Below are 15,736 nucleotides of genomic sequence, written 5' to 3' on the forward strand. Positions count from 1 at the left end.
TCAGTGCACAGTGGTCAACTCAGGCAGGAACACAGAATACAGATCACAGGAGAGCACAGTGCTGCTTGCCACCGCCCCCTACCCCCGCCGCCCATGGTCCGCTCCCCGAGGGGAGGAGGTGCGCAGCCATAGAGGCCCCCCCCTGCTCCCTCCCCCAGGCAGGCTGTTAAGCACCTGACTCCTCGCACATCTCACCAACCTATTTTTGTTTCTGGCTGCCAATCACACCACCTGCTTAGACTCCTTGCTCTGCCCCAGACCTGCACACAAACCTAGCACCCCAAGCTGGAGCCAGGATCCCCGCTGTCTCACAGTGACCTCTGATTATGCTTCAAGGCGTAGCTACTTCAGCTTTTCTTTCTTTCAGTGCTATGGATGAAACCTGTGTCCTGATGCAGGCTGAGTAAAACCCTATCCCTGAGCCACACCCCAGCCCCTCACTGGGGGATTCTAGGCAGGGGCTCTACCATTGAGCCACACCCCAGTCCCTCACTGGGGGATTCTAGGCAGGGGCTCTACCACTGAGCCACACCCCAGCCCCTCACTGGGGGATTCTAGACAGGTGCTCTACCACTGAGCCACACCCCAGCCCCTCACTGGGGGATTCTAGGCAGGTGCTCTACCACTGAGCCACACCCCAGCCCCTCACTGGGGGATTCTAGGCAGGGGCTCTACCACTGAGCCACACCCCAGTCCCTCACTGGGGGATTCTAGACAGGGGCTCTACCACTGAGCCACACCCCAGCCCCTCACTGGGGGATTCTGGGCAGGGGCTCTACCACTGAGCCACACCCCAGCCCCTCACTGGGGGATTCTGAGTGGGGCAGGTGCTCTACCACTGAGCCACAATGCTAGTGCTAGAATTGCCCAGTCTGTAACTGGAACTGATCTATATGTCATATCTCTGGAGAAGTCCAGCTTCCTCCAGAGAAGAAAAAAAGGGAGACTCCTGGTATCATAGACACCCTGAACCACTCTGATTAACATCTTGCCCATTTCCTCTGCCGTTCTGAAAATCCCTTAGGAGCGAGAGGAGGTGGTGGCACACACCTTCAATTCCAGCACTTGGGAGGCAGAGGCAGGCAGGTCTCTGAGTTCCAGGACAGTCTGGTCTACACAAGAAAACCCTGTCTTGGAGGCTGGAGAGATGACTCAGAGGTTAAAACCATTGGCTGCTCTTCCAAAGGCCCTGAGTTCAATTACTACCAACCAAATGGTGGCTCACAGCCATCTATAATGAGATCTGGTGCCGTCTTCTGGTGTGCAGGCCTACATGTAGGCAAAGCACTGTATACGTAATAAATAAATCTTTTTTTAAAAAAAAGAAGAAGAAAGAAGGGGAAACTGAAGAGATAGCTTAGTGGTTAAGAGTGCTGTCTGCTCCTCCAGAGGACTTGAGTTCAATTCCCAGAAACTGCATGGTGGCTCACAACCATCTATAATGTGATCTGATGCCCTCTTCTGACCTGCAGGTGTACATGCAGGCAGAGCACTGTATACATAATAATTAATAAATAAATCTTTAAAAAGAAAGGAAGAAAAAGATAAGAAATCTGTCTTGAAAAACCAGGGGGGAGTAAAGTAATAAAAAGAAAGAAGCTGGGCATGGTGACACACGCCTTTAATCCTAGCACTCAGGGAGGCAGAGGCAGAAGCAGGCGGATCTCTGTGAGTTTGAGGCCAGCCTGGTCTCCAAAGAGAGTCCAGACCACCCAAGGCTACACAGAGAACCCCTGTCTTGAGAAAGAAAAAAAGAAAGAAAGAAAGAAGAAAATCCCTTAGGATCACTTTGTGAATAAGAGTGGGCTGTGGGTGGGTGTGCACACGCATGTATGCACAAGCGCGTGTGCCATAGGTCAATATCGGGGAATCCTCTTCAATCACAGTCCATGTTACTTTTGGAGGCAGGGTGTCTCATTGAGCCTGACCTCACTAGTTCAGCTAGATGGGGTGTCCAGTGAGCTCTGAGGATCCTCCTGTCTCTGCCTCCCCGCAGCAGTGCTGCGGTTACAGACATGGACCACTATACCTGGACCTTTTACATGGTCTAATACCCACTGAGCCATCTCCCAGGCCTAAGGCCATTTCTCTTTTTGTTTTTTTAATGTATATGAGTGCTCTGCCTGCATGTACACCTGCAGGTCAGAAGAGGGCATCAGATCACATTATAGATGGTCGTGAGCCACCATGTGGTTGCTGGGAATTGAACTCAGGACCTCTGGAGGAGCAGCCAGGGCTCTTAACTGTTGAGCCATCTCTCTAGCCCCCAAGACCTTTTTGTTTGTTTGTTTGTTTGTTCACTTTTTGTTTGTTTTGGTTTCTGTTTGTTTGTTTTGTTGTTGTTGGGTTTTGTTTTGTTTTGTTGGTTTTTCCGAGACAGGGTTTCTTTGTGTAGCCTTGGTTGTCCTGGACTTACTTTGTAGACCAGGCTTGCCTTGAACTCACGTCGATCTGCCTGCCTCTGCCTCCCGAGTGCTGGGATTAAAGGTGTGTGCCACCATGCCCGGCTCCCCGAGACCATTTTTAATCCAACACTTCATTCAGCTTCTATGACCACCTTAAAAGTGTGGTTATCAATATTTACCCATCTTTTTAAAAACAATTTATTTATTTTTCTGTTTGTTTGTTTGTTTGTTTTTGCTGGGATTGAAGGTGTGTGCCACTATGCTTGGCTATTTATTTCTATTTTTGTTCATTGGTGTTTTGCCTGAATGTATGTCTACATGAAGGTGTCAGATCTTAGAATTACAGTTGTGAGCTGCCATATACGTGCTGGGGATTGAACCTGGATGCTCTGGAAAAACAGGGCTCTTAACTGCTGAGCCAACTCTCCACCCCTATTTACCCATCTTATTGCCCAATAAACTGAGGCTCAGAAAGGCAAAGCCATTTGTCCAGAGTTGCACGGCTTGCCTGCATCCTATGTACTGATTTAGTTCCATCCCTCTATTCTTTTTTTTTTAAAGATGTACTATGTATACAATGTTCTGCCTGCATGTACACTTGCACACCAGAAGAGGGCACCAGATCTCATTATAGATGGTTATGAGCCACCATGTGGTTGCTGGGAATAGAACTAGGATCTTTGGAAGAGCAGCCAGTGCTCTTAACCTCTGAGCTATCTCTCCAGCACCTGCCATCCCTCTATTCTTGACTTGGGGAACCTCTCCTGCCCATAGGGTCTTCTTCCCTGTGAGCACCCCAATTCCTGACTTCCCCTCCACACACACATACTAGTCAGGCTCTTGGCTGCTGCCAAACACCCTCCCCCTTCCCTGCTCAGGCAAGGCCACAGGAAATGGTAAATGTTTGTTGTCAACAAGACAGTGTCTCACTAGGTAGCCCAGGCCTGGGTCGAGAGCCTCCTAAGGGCTGGGGCTACACATGTTCCGCACACCCAGTTGACAAGGCCTTGCTTTTTACCAAAAGTTCAGTGGTTCAGCCATGTGCATCCTAGTCAAAGCTGCTCAAGGACTATCCTCCCACCCCCAACCCTCCACCCCCAAATCCTACCCCAGAGAGCCGCTCGTGTACCCACAGGCAAGCTCAGAGCACCTCGCCAGGAGGAAGCCAGACCAGAGAAACACCCTGGCACCTGCTCCGTGTGGAACGCCATGGCACATCCCTTCCCCACACCCAGGGATTGGAAGAACAGGACACACCAGCTCCAGATGACACTGGGTGCTACCTGTCATGCCTGAAAATCCAATACTTGTGTGGCTGAGGCAGGAGGATCACCATGAGTTCGAGGCCAGTCTGGGCTATATAATGAAACACACACCTCTCTCTCTCTGTCTCTCTCTGTCTCTCTCTGTCTGTCTCTGTCTCTGTCTCTCTCTCTCTCTCTCACACACACACACACTCTCACACACACACACACAAAAAAAACAAAACAAAAAAACCTAGACGAAAACAAAAGCAAGACAAGTAGGAAAACAAATGGCCACCAGGCATGAGAGGATACAGGGAGGGGGGTGAGGACCAAAGACTCACCTTCCACCATGGACTGGAGGTTAGTTTAACAAGGTCTGAGTTGGGCGCCAGAGTAGGCAAGCCCCTCTGTCCCCCTCATGTCCTTCTCTGAGGTCTGGTAGCCCGGATGTCTACACAGACAGCATTTCCTCTCAGGCAGCCCTTGCGGCCATCTTCATCTTCTGGGGCTCTTAGATGGTGAGCGCCTCTATCCCCACTCTCGGCCACTATCTCAGTTTTTCCACCTTGCACGTCAAGTCTTCGCAAGACCACACTTAGTGCAGGGACGGACGCTGCAGGAGGGGAAGTGGTCCCGGCAGCCAAAGCAGCCACAGAAGAAACTGCAGGGTCTGTAAGAGCCACCCTGCCTCTCCCACCCCTTCTCTCTGCTGAGTCCTCCTCAGAAAAAAACAAAAACAAAAACAAACAAACAAACAAACAAACCAAAACTACAAGATGGCCTGCCACCATTCCCTGCTAATCCTTATGATAGTAGCCTGCCCACGCCCCACAAGCCTTGAGATCTCACAGAGCTAGAGATACTATTGTTTCATATAGGGAAACTGAGGCACAGAAACACTACTGATTGGTCATGGGTCACAGGGAGAGACAAGAGGTCCTGGTATCCCAGCCATGAACACACAGCATAATAATGACGTTCTAGGCCAGGGGTTCTCAACCAATGGGAGGTGAACCCCAAAGGGCCACATATCAGCTATCCTGCATCCTGATTCAAAACAGTAGCAGTTATGAAGCAGCAACAAAAGTAATTTTTTGGCCGGGTGTAGGGCGTGGTGGCACACGCCTTTAATCCCAGCACTTGGGAGGCAGAGGCAGACGAATTGCTGTGAGTTCAAGGCCAGCCTGGTCTACAAAGAGAGTCCAAGACAGCCAAGGCTACACAGAGAGACCCTAAAAAAAACTAATAATAATAATAAATAATAATAATAATAATAATAATAATAATAATAATAATAATAATTTATGGTTGGAGGGTCACCACAACATGAGGAGCTGTATTTAAGGATCACTGCATTAGGGAGGTTGAGAACTACAGGTCTAGACAAAAGCCAAGCACCACCCTCTCCAAAGAAACGGCTTCTCTCCTCTGCGGCTTTAACGTGATTCCCTTCCTCTGTGTTGCCTCCCCTCCATCCTCTTTTGCTCAAAGCCTGGAACAGCATGCATATACCCTTGCTCGGCCTCTAGCTCCCCAGAGGGTGAAGGCAGCCTGAATGAGGGGACCAAGATCAGGTCCCCTAAACTCCAGGATAAACATTTACCTCTCTTGTTTATATTTTTTATTACGAGGCAGGGACTTATCCCATAGCTTGGGCTGGCCTCAAACTCGCAGCAATCCTCCTGCCTCAGCCTCCCAATTGCCAGGATGACAGGTGTGCATCAGAACACCCAGCAGAAGACTGGCCTTGGAACAAGAACCAGCCTCTGTTTCTTGTTATTCTGGAGACTTAGAGAAAACGCCCAGCAGCTGCAGCGGTTGGTTCATTTACTTGGGGCCAAATCTTCAAGGTGGATTGAACAGCCCCAGGGAGATGGAAATACAAGATGAGAAAGGTTTGGGGAAGGGAAACAGGGCTTTCACGGCACAGGGAGGATCCCCCCCCCCGCGCGCGCGCGCGCCTACTCGCCGTGCAGACCCCACTCTCGCTTGTGAACCCCAAATTCCAACCCAATTTCCTTCCAGGCAGTGAAGTGGCTAAGCTTTGGAAAAGTTCGGGAGTCTCCCCTCCTTTCACCAGCTGTTTGGATTGACAGGTGGCCTGTCGCTCTAGCCCCTCCCAGACACAGGTTAGGGAGCAGCCCTGGTAGCCATAGACTTTGCTTCTCTGGGGACACCCCACAAAAACAAGCCGGTCCTAGCTGGGAAATGCGTTCCTTTGGTCGCTTTCCTCAAGCCTGACCGCTCCCCCCCCCCCCCCCCGACTCCCAAATCTGAAGATGACAAGACTGTTGCCGGCACCTGGGGAGCAGCCGCTGGAGGGGAGTGGGCACCCTGCCCCTTGGGAACCCAGCTCCGAGCTGACTGGAAATCTGACCACCAGCGTGACATATATCAAATCCCGGTCGCGCGCTCACCCAAACCTCTATCCAAGTCTACCCCGCGCATCCCCCGGTTCCCCGGCACAGGGGCACGCCGCCACCACCACCCAGACGTCCCCCTGGCTTGAGCTGGCTGGAACCCCTCAACTCCGCGCAGCCACCCGCACCCACCCCGGTCATCAGGTCCCGGTCAGATTCTTTCCTGCTCCCTGTGGCTAATGTCCGCGCGCGCCTCCTACCTCACAGCCCTCCGGAGCTGTCCCAGAGAAGCTTGGTGTGCGGTCACAGGGACCAAACCGGTCCTGGTGTGACGTCAGCGCGCGCGGCAGTGACTGGAGCGGGATCCGGTGGAAAGTGCGAGAGGGCGGCAGTAGGAAACGGTGCCACGCCCTCCCCAGTGGCTCTCAGACTTCTGATGTCTGCTCGGGAACACGTGGGACACTGACACTCTTAGCAACGAGTGCTTCAGAGCTCATCTCATGGCCGAGGAGAGGAAGCCAGTACATCCCTGGCCAGCCTAGGGGCGGGGTGGGGGACTGATGTGGGGAGGGACATTCCTGTAATCCTACAACCGATGCTAAGGCAGGAGGATTGAGGACTCCGGGGCAATCTGAGCTATGTATAGTGAGAAGCTGTCTCAAACACAGCCAAAGCCAAAGCCAACTAAACAAACACACAAGCAAAACCATAAAACAACTGCCAGGCTGTGGTGCAGGCCTTTAATCCCAGCACTCGGGAGGCAGAGGCAGGCGGATCTTTGTGAGTTCGAGGCCAGCCTGGTCTACAAAGCGAGTCCAGGACAGTCAAGGCTACACAGAGAAACCCTGTCTTGAACCCCCCCCCAAAAAAAACAACAACGACAACAACAAAACAAAAAACACACTCACAAGAACCCAGGCAAGAAGGCCCGCCTACCTACATATACAGGGACCCAGGCTGTAAGCACGCTGTGGTAGTGCACGCCTGTAACCCAAGGCCTCCAACTCACTAAGCAGCCAAGGATGACCTCGAACACCTGCCTCTACCTCCTGAGGGCTGGGGTTACAGGGTTACCCCATCACACCCATTTCTGCAGTGCTGGGGTTTGAAGCTAGGACCGGGATATATGCTGGGCAAGTATGCCACCACATCTCTAGCCCCAGGCAGCATTCCAAATGTTTCCAGAACATTCTTACCACAGTCACCTACAAACTTGTTTGTTCCCTTTCTTTTGATGAAAAACCTGAGGGGTAAGCAGGAAAAAAAAAAAAAAGAAAATGACAGAGACACGGCCTAGATGCCCAGCTAGGGGCCTCCCAAGCTCATCCGGCTCTTGTGATCTTTCTAGTTCTCTTCAAGAACATTCTTCCCCCCCCCCCAAATACATTGCTCTGACAGGGACCTCAGAAGGCTTCCTCAACCTCCTGCAGCACCTGTTACTCCTCATGGATGCTACATCAGGAGTTTGCCTCCCTCCCTCCCCCCCCACCCCCCACATGCACACTTCTTGTTTTTCAAGTCCATGCCCTGGACCAAAAAAAAAAAAGGGGGGGGCCTGGCAGAAAGCAGGCGTTGCATACATACTGGCCAAGTGCAAAGACATAACCTGCCAAAAAGATCATCTGAAGCTGGAATAGAGCATTTGTTGATGGCCTCGTGGAACTGTTTAGTCATTTACCAAACGTTGCCAATGCTGCCAAGACAGGGAGAGAGAGAGAGAAGGTTCCTATGGGAACCAAGTGTTACCCCAGGGACCAGAGGACAAGGGGAAGCTACAACCATTTTGGGGTCACATTGGATCTTGGGCTCTTCTCTGAGACGGGCCATCTAGGTTGTCCCTGGGTGTGTCCTTAAGGAGCCTCAAAGCTGCTGGCCACCCTGTGAGGTGCTAGCACATTCTAGCAGTGAGTCTCTTGTTCCCTTCCCACGGCCCAACAGCAATGTCACTGAAGCCTGGGGCCTGATGCCTGGCCTAGGCCCCACTCCCTGCTCCAAAGCCAGGCTTGGAGTTAGCTTTGTCCACTTGGCGCAGTTGATCACCTAGGATCGCCTAGGAAGAGTCTCCATGAGGGCTTGCCTACACTGAGTTGGCCTGTGGGGGGATGGTTTTATGAATTGATTGATGCAGAGGGACCTAGCCCTGTGTGGGCGGTGCCATTCCCTAGGCAGGGAGTCCTGAGCTGTGTCAGAGTTAAGGCCAAGCAAGCAAGCAAGCACCTATGTACTACCAGTGTACTGATTCCTTCTGCCCATGGCTGAGGTCAAGTAAGGTGTGACCAGCGGCTTTTAAGTTCCAACTCTGACTTTCCCTTCTATGGTATACTGTGTAACCTGGAACTGTCAACTGAGAAACACTGCCACCCCCACCCTCCAAGCTCTACACTGTGGTTTTGTTTTTTGTTTTGTTTTGCTTTGTTTTGTCAGGACATTTTATCACAGCAACAGAAACAAAACTAGAACAGAGTTTTGGGAGGGTCCCTGTTTTGTCTCCAGGCCTGGGAACTCTGATTATAAACTGGGGACGGGAGAAGGGGACTGATACTTTGTTTCTTGGAGAAGAGGACTGATATTTTGTTTCTTTGTTCCAAGACAGAGTTTCTCTATACAGCTCTGGCTGTCCTGGAAATTACGCTGTAGACCAGGCTGGTCTTTATAATAATTATTTTGTTTTAAAGATTTATTTATTTAATGTATGAATGTGATGTACACCCACAGGCCAGAGGAGGGCACCAGATCACATTATAGATGGTTGTGAGCCACCATGTGGTTGCTGGGAATTGAACTCAGGACCTTTGGAAGAGCAGCCAGTGCTCTTAACCACTGAGCCATCTCTCCAGCCCAGGCTGGTCTTGAACTCAGAGATCCACCTGCCTTTGCCTCCTGAGTGTTGGGATTAAAGTTGTGCGCAGCCACCACCTGGCTGGAAGGCTGCTGTTTATCAGATGTGTTTCGGGTGGAATTGAGGCAGAGCAGGCAGGTGGAGTGAGAAAAATACACTGGCGGGACTAGGGAGACGGCAAAAGTGCTTGCCACTAAAAGCAGGCAACCCAGGTTAGAGCTCTAGGACCCATATAAAGACGGCGAGAGTGAGCTGACTCCACAAAGGTGTTCTCTGACCTCCATACATATACTGTCTCTCATCCCCACCTCCACACACACATACCACACACACACACACACACACACTTTTAAAAATTAAAAAAAAAAGAAATATACCAGACACCCATGCCATAGGGTATAAAGCCGGATAGCCACCTCGGAGGGGACACTGACCCCGGTGCCGGAAGCCCACAGCCTCTGTTCCATTTTATCCAACCCAGGGGAGGACTCAGAAACCAAGCCCTGGGAGAATGCTCTCACAGGGGTCAAGGGTCAAAGAGGCCACCTGGAAGCAGTAGCTCTCACACCACATCTTCCTATCCTGGGCCCTCAGGGGCTGCTGACGTGCGACAAACTGAGCGTCAGTCCTGCAGTGGACTTGCTCACCCAGGGATCTCAGGGAATTCTTCCCATAAACGCAGTTCAAAGGTGCCCTCGGGTGTGTGTTCCCTAAGGTCAGGGGACCTCACATGACCTCTGAGCCTCCACTGGGTCTCCATCCCCACAGGCCTCAGTCAGGCTGGGTACCTCAGCCCCTCCCCTCCTATAAGATAGCAGATGAAACAAGCAGAGCCCAACTCAGGCAGACAGGAGCTAGAGGGATGGTCTGCAGTCAAGAGCCAGTGTTCTTGCAGAGTTTAGTTCCCAGCACCCAGCACGCACAACCTGTTAACTCCAGCTCCAGGGGAACCAACGCCCTCTTCTGGCCTCTGTGGGTACTGCATGTACTTGCACATACCCCAGCCGTACCCAACACACATACACATAAGTAAAAATAAATATTTAAAACATTAAAACACACACACACACAACAGCACCAGGTGTGGCACACGCCTTTAATCCCAGCACTCAGAAGGCAGAGGCAGGCGGATCTCTGTGAGTTTGAGGCCAGCCTGGTCTACAGTGAAAGTTCCAGGACAGCCAGGACTACATACAGAAATCCTAAGAAGAAGAAGAAGAAGAAGAAGAAGAAGAAGAAGAAGAAGAAGAAGAAGAAGAAGAAGAAGAAGAAGAAAGAGGAGGAGGAGGAGAAGAAGGAGAAGAAAGTGGGGGGAGGGGCCGCTGTTTCTCCCTCCCTAATATCATCAAGGGTTAGGCAGGCTGGTGGCACCAGCGAGAGCAGGGGAACTTGGGGAATGTGCATTTCCAGGCCTCGGATTCATGCCTACTTCCCACAGATGTTCAACGGCCTCTTATTTGTGTCCTTAGCCCCTGCCAGCCACTCCAGAGGTGGAATGACCCTAGGTGCAGGGCCAGGCCCGCCTCAGCCATGAGGTGCCCTTGTTGCTACTGTTGATGGAATTCTGCGTCTCGATTGATAGGGTCTGCGTCTGTGCTGCTTCAGCCTCCAGAGAGCAGGGCTTGCGGGCTTGCACCATCATGCCCAGCTTGGGTGTCTGCCTTTTCCCAAATTCCCCTTTCTCCTTGGGTATCTCTGGCATAACAGATTCCTTTGTGATGGGACACTGCCGGCCACCTCGGGACCTTTGCAGGCAGCCGGTCCTCTCCAGCCATATTCTTTGGAACACCTCCAGCTCTCAGCAGCCCCCATGAATGTCTGAGCCATGCATCGCTATCATTTCCACAGAGCAAAGGAATTTTCCTTAAGAAAATAATGATTAAGAAATGATTCGAGCCGGGCGTGGTGGCGCACGCCTTTAATCCCAGCACTCGGGAGGCAGAGGCAGGCAGATCTCTGTGAGTTCAAGGCCAGCCTGGTCTACAAAGTGAGTCCAGGACAGCCAAGGCTACACAGAGAGACCCTGTCTCGAAAAACCAAAAATAAAAAATAAAAAATAAAAAAATAAAAAAGAAAGAATGATTCTGGGGCTGGAGAGATGGCTCAGAGGTTAAGAGCAACTGTCTGCTCTTCCAGAGGTCCTGAGTTCCATTCCCGGCAACTACATGGTGGCTCACAACCATCTAAGGTGAGATCTACTGCCCTCTTCTGGCGGGCAGGCGCACATGCAGGCAGAATGTTGTAAACATAATAAATAAATCTTTAAAAAAAGAAAAAGAAAGAAAGAAAGAAAGATTCTGAGCTGGAGAGATAGCTCAGCGCTTAAGTGCACTGGCTGTTCCTCCAGAGGACCCAGGTTCAATTCCCAGTACCTATATGGCAGCTCATGACTGTCTGTAACGCCAAGAGCTGACACCCTCACACAGACAAGCATCAGGCAAAACACCAGTGCACATAAAAGGAAAACAAATCATTTTAAAAAAGAAATAATGACAGCCGGGTGTGGTGGCGCACGCCTTTAATCCCAGCACTCAGGAGGCAGAGGCGGGCGGATCGCTGTGAGTTTGAGGCCAGCCTGGTCTACAAAGTGAGTCCAGGACAGCCAAGGCTAACACAGAGAGACCCTGTCTCGAAAAACCAAAAAAATAAAAAAAATAAAAAAATAAATAATGATTCTACCATAAACATCCAATGTAGAAAATGTGGGAAATTCTAAAAAAAAAAAAAAAAGCAAAGGGGGACCTCATAATCCCAGAACCAATCTCCCTTCTAACTTCTGATTTATATTTTTCCCCTCAGCATTTAAAACCTCTCTCTCTCCCTCTCTCCCTCTCTCTCTCTCTCTCTCTCTCTCTCTCTCTGTTTTTCGAGACAGAGAGATGTATCTATGTATCCTTAGCTATCCTGGACTCCATCTGTAGACCAGGCTGGCTTTGAACTCACTGAGATCCACCTGCCTCTGCCTCCCGAGTGCTGGAATCAAAGTCATGCACCACCACACCCTGCTTGAATGAGGCCTTTTTTATGGAAAGGGGAAAAGGGTTTCATGGACTTCAGGGTGGTCTTAAGCTTACTATACAGCTGAAGAGGACCTTGAAATGATTATTAGTGTGGGGGGTGTGGGGGCGGGGAGGTACAAGCCTGCTATGGTGCATGTTTAGAAGTGAGAAGGCAACATGTGAAGGAGTAAGTGCTTCCCTTCACCATGTGGGTCCTGGGGATTGAACTCAGGTCCTCAGGCTTGGTGGCAAGCACCTTTATTTGCTGAGCCATGTCACTGACCCATCCCTTGAAGGTCTGATCCTCCTGCCTCCACCTCCTGAGTGCTGTGCTTGCACACACACACACACACACACACACACACACACACACACACACACCATCAGACCCACTGTTTGTGTTGCCGGGATGGGCCCCAAGGCCTCATGCATATTGGCTTAGTGCTCCACATCTCAACCAAGCCAAGGAGTCTTTGTCAGACAGGAAGTAGCAACCACAGTAACAGGAGGGAGCAAACCCTAAGTGAGGGCTAGATGCATGGCTCAGTGGTAGAATATCTCCTAGAACCCACCCCCCAGTAAGGTATTAGGGGTGTGGCTCAGTGGTAGAGCAGGTGTCACTAAACTGGTCCACTTTGTTTTCCATTTGTTTTTTATTTTATTTGGGTTTTTTGTTTGTTTGTTTGTTTGTTTTGTTTTATTTTTCGAGACAGAGTTTCTCTGTGTAGCCTTGGCTGTCCTAGACTCACTTTGTAGACCAGGCTGGCCTCGAACTCCCAGCGATCTGCCTGCCTCTGCCTCCCAAGTGCTGGGATTAAAGGTGTGCGCCACCACATCTGGCTTGATTTGTTGTTTTGTTTTGTTTTGTTTTTTGAGACAGGGTTTCTTTGTGTAATAATCCTGACTGTCCTGGAACTCACTATGTAGCCCAGGCTGGCCTCAAGCTTGCAGCAGCCCTCCTGCCTCAGCCTCCCAAATGCTGGGATTACAGATGTGAGTCACCATGCCCAGCTGAACTGGTAAGACTTTAAAAAGGAGGACTCTGTGACATGTAATCCTATCTCAATACAGCTGTTCAAAGATACAGGCATAGTGGCACACACATTTAAACGTGGCACTTGCGAGGCAGAGGCAGGCAGACCTGTGTGAGTTCAAAGCCAGCCTGGTCTACCTAGGGAGGCCAAGCCAGTCAGAGCTACACAGCTGAACTCTGCAAGACGGAGAAGGATCAGTGTGGCCACAAGCAGCTGACAGGGAGGAAGGGTCCTGCTCAGCGCCTCTGGAGCAATGCTTCTCAACCTGTGGGTCACAACCGCCTTGGGGGATCACATGTCACATGTTTTGTGCACCAGATAATTTACATTATGACTCACAACCATAGCAAAATCATAGTAGTTTTATGGTTGGGGGTCAGCACATTACGAGGAACTATATTAAAGGGTCACAGCATCAGGAAGGTTGAGAGCCACTGCAGGGAAAGCACAGTGTATCCCCTCAATTCAATCTTGGACTTCTGACACCAGAAGTGACGATAACACGGGTGCTGTTGTAAGCCAGTGACAGGATTTGGCGAAGAGGAAACTGCTTCACGCAGAGCTCTGGGAGGCTCAGCGGGAGCGAGCGCTGTTCTTGGCACAGTAGTAGTCCTCAGCTGGGCAGCCCTTTGTTCAGCAGACACGGCGCGTGCCAGGTGCTGGGCTGCAGGACAGGCTGCCCCAGATACAATGCCAACAGAGGAAAGGAAGATACAGGGGAGGACAGGTCCAAGGACAGCATTTGAGACCTGTGCCACACAGATGCACAAGCACGATGGGCCAGAACCAAGGGCAGGGAAGGGTCAGGCCCTGGACAGGAGCTGGGATGAGCAAAAGCCAGAATGTGCTGGGGCTTGGGGCAGCCGGACCCGGAGCAGGTCTCCAGAGTAGTGTGGATAAGGCACAGCGCAGGTTGGACTATCAAGGGCCCTTGCACGGAGGCCATCTGACTGTGACAGGATGGTGAGGGACAGGAGCAAACAAATGACGTCGGGACGGTGGCGATGGGGACCAGCCAGGAAGTAGCAGGAAGTAGCGTGAAGCTCTGGATTCCATCCCCAGCGTGGAATAAGGCAGCCATAGTAGTATATGCCTTCAACCCAGCACTCAGGAGGTGGAAGCGAGAGGACCGACCAGGGCTTCAAGATCATCCTCAGCTACATGGAGAATTGGAGGCCAGCCTGGGTTACATGTGACCCTATCAGAGACAGACAGACAGACAGACAGACAGAGAGATAAACAGACAGAGACACAGAGACACAGAAAGAGAGACAGAGAGACACAGAGAGAGAGAGACAGAGAGAGAAAGAGAGAGAGAGACAAACAGACAGAGACACAGAGAGACAGAGAGAGACAGAGACACAGAGAGACAGAGAAACAGAGAGAGGCAAAGAGAGATAAACAGACAGAGACACAGAGGGAGAGAGAGACAGAGAGACAGAGACACAGAGAGAGACAGAGACACAGGGACAGAGAGAGACAGAGAGAGAGACAGAGAGAGAGAGAGACTGACTTAAGGTGTGCTTAAACTATGTAGAGCAGTAGTGTCCAAGACCTCTTCAAGCCACAGGGGTTGCTTCTGTTGCCCCATGCCTCCCTACCCACCAGCTTGAGAAGAGCTCTCCCCTCTACCTGATGGGGGAAGGCATTTTCCTGGAAGCCCTTTCTAGAAGGCCAGGGTCAGCTGGGACTGGGTCCCAGGAAGTTCTGTGGGTCTCCAGTCTCCACCCTGTCCTGCAACAGCTGACAACCCTCTCCTGGCCTGTGAGAGTAACAGAAGTCCCTGGGCATTCGAAAGTGTCTTGATTCAGTGACTGGGGGTGCACAGGGCTCCAAGGCAGGCCCAGCCGGCCCTGGCCAGGGTCCAGCCGTCTGCTACTGGCCTGTGAAGCTGCCCTGTGAGCCTTCCAATTAGAATTCACACCAGGTCCTCCAGTTCTGGGAGCCCTTGTTCCCGCCCCAGACAGCAGCCAGGATGACGGAGACTCTGGGAATGGGGTCTCTGTGGAAAGTTATCCTCAACAAACAGTGAAGGCCTCTTATGCCGGGGTGCATGAGATAAGGAGCTGCCAACTACAGTATGAAGACAGATCGCTGGGGCTTTCTGAGGCTAGACCAAATCTGGGGTGCAGGAGGGGCCTGGGCATTAAGATTAGGCTCTAAGTTCTCCTCTCTCTACCTTGTCTCTGCCCAGATCTGGTTCTATTAACCTTCCCCCAACTCCACTCCTCCATTTTATGTGGTCAGGGGTTAGGAGAGAGCCCACCTATTGCTCCCCAAACAGAAAGAGTACACCCCAGGCACACAGGAGGGTTTGAGGCGTGGTACTTGTGCCCACCCCATGGCCAGCAACATCTCTGCCTGCCAAGGTTCTCCTTGACTTATGACTAAAAATATCCCCACAGCCCCCACACTGGGACACTAAGAAGATAAAATGGCAAGTTGCACCCCCAGAGCAGCCTGCAGAATGAGGGATGTCCCCCACATCAGCCCCCTTACTCATTGCAGGGCCATATCTCACCCACCCTGGCAGGGTGGCATGTGGGGATGCTGGCTGACAAGGGGTCTCAGAGCTTAGCTGTGCCCTGATATGGAGAGACTTTTTTTTTTTTTTTTTTTTGGTTTTTCGAGACAGGGTTTCTCTGTGTAGCCTTGGCTGTCCTGGACTCACTTTGTAGACCAGGCTAGCCTCGAACTCACAGTGATCCACCTGCCTCTGCCTCCCGAGTGCTAGGATAAAGCTGTGCACCACCATGCCCGCCTGAGAGACCCTTCTTTTCCCCATTCGTAGGTGGGAAACACCAACCAGGGGAGGCACAGCGCGTAGTAGGAGTGGATACTAGCGAGAGACG

The 15,736-nt window shown here is 51.3% G+C and overlaps 1 protein-coding gene across 5 annotated transcripts in view; it reads right to left on the minus strand.

Moving 5' to 3' along the window:
* Positions 1–15,736, minus strand: part of AMZ1 (archaelysin family metallopeptidase 1) — a 37,438-nt gene that overhangs the window by 13,586 nt on the left and 8,116 nt on the right. The window contains exons 1-2 of one of the 5 annotated variants that reach the window (XM_084763918.1): positions 6,273–6,293; positions 3,994–4,371 (exon numbers count right to left, since the gene is read on the minus strand). The exons of 2 other annotated variants lie outside the window; for them this stretch is intronic. The gene's annotated coding sequence lies outside the window, so the exon portion shown is untranslated. Of the gene's footprint in view, positions 1–3,993; positions 4,857–6,272; positions 6,342–15,736 lie in introns of those variants that run through there. 2 more of the 5 variants (XM_084763919.1, XM_084763917.1) reach the window with 2 other exon arrangements.

Source organism: Acomys minous (genome assembly GCF_964271855.1).
Source record: "Acomys minous genome assembly, chromosome: 16".
Classification (NCBI taxonomy): Eukaryota; Metazoa; Chordata; class Mammalia; order Rodentia; family Muridae; genus Acomys; species Acomys minous.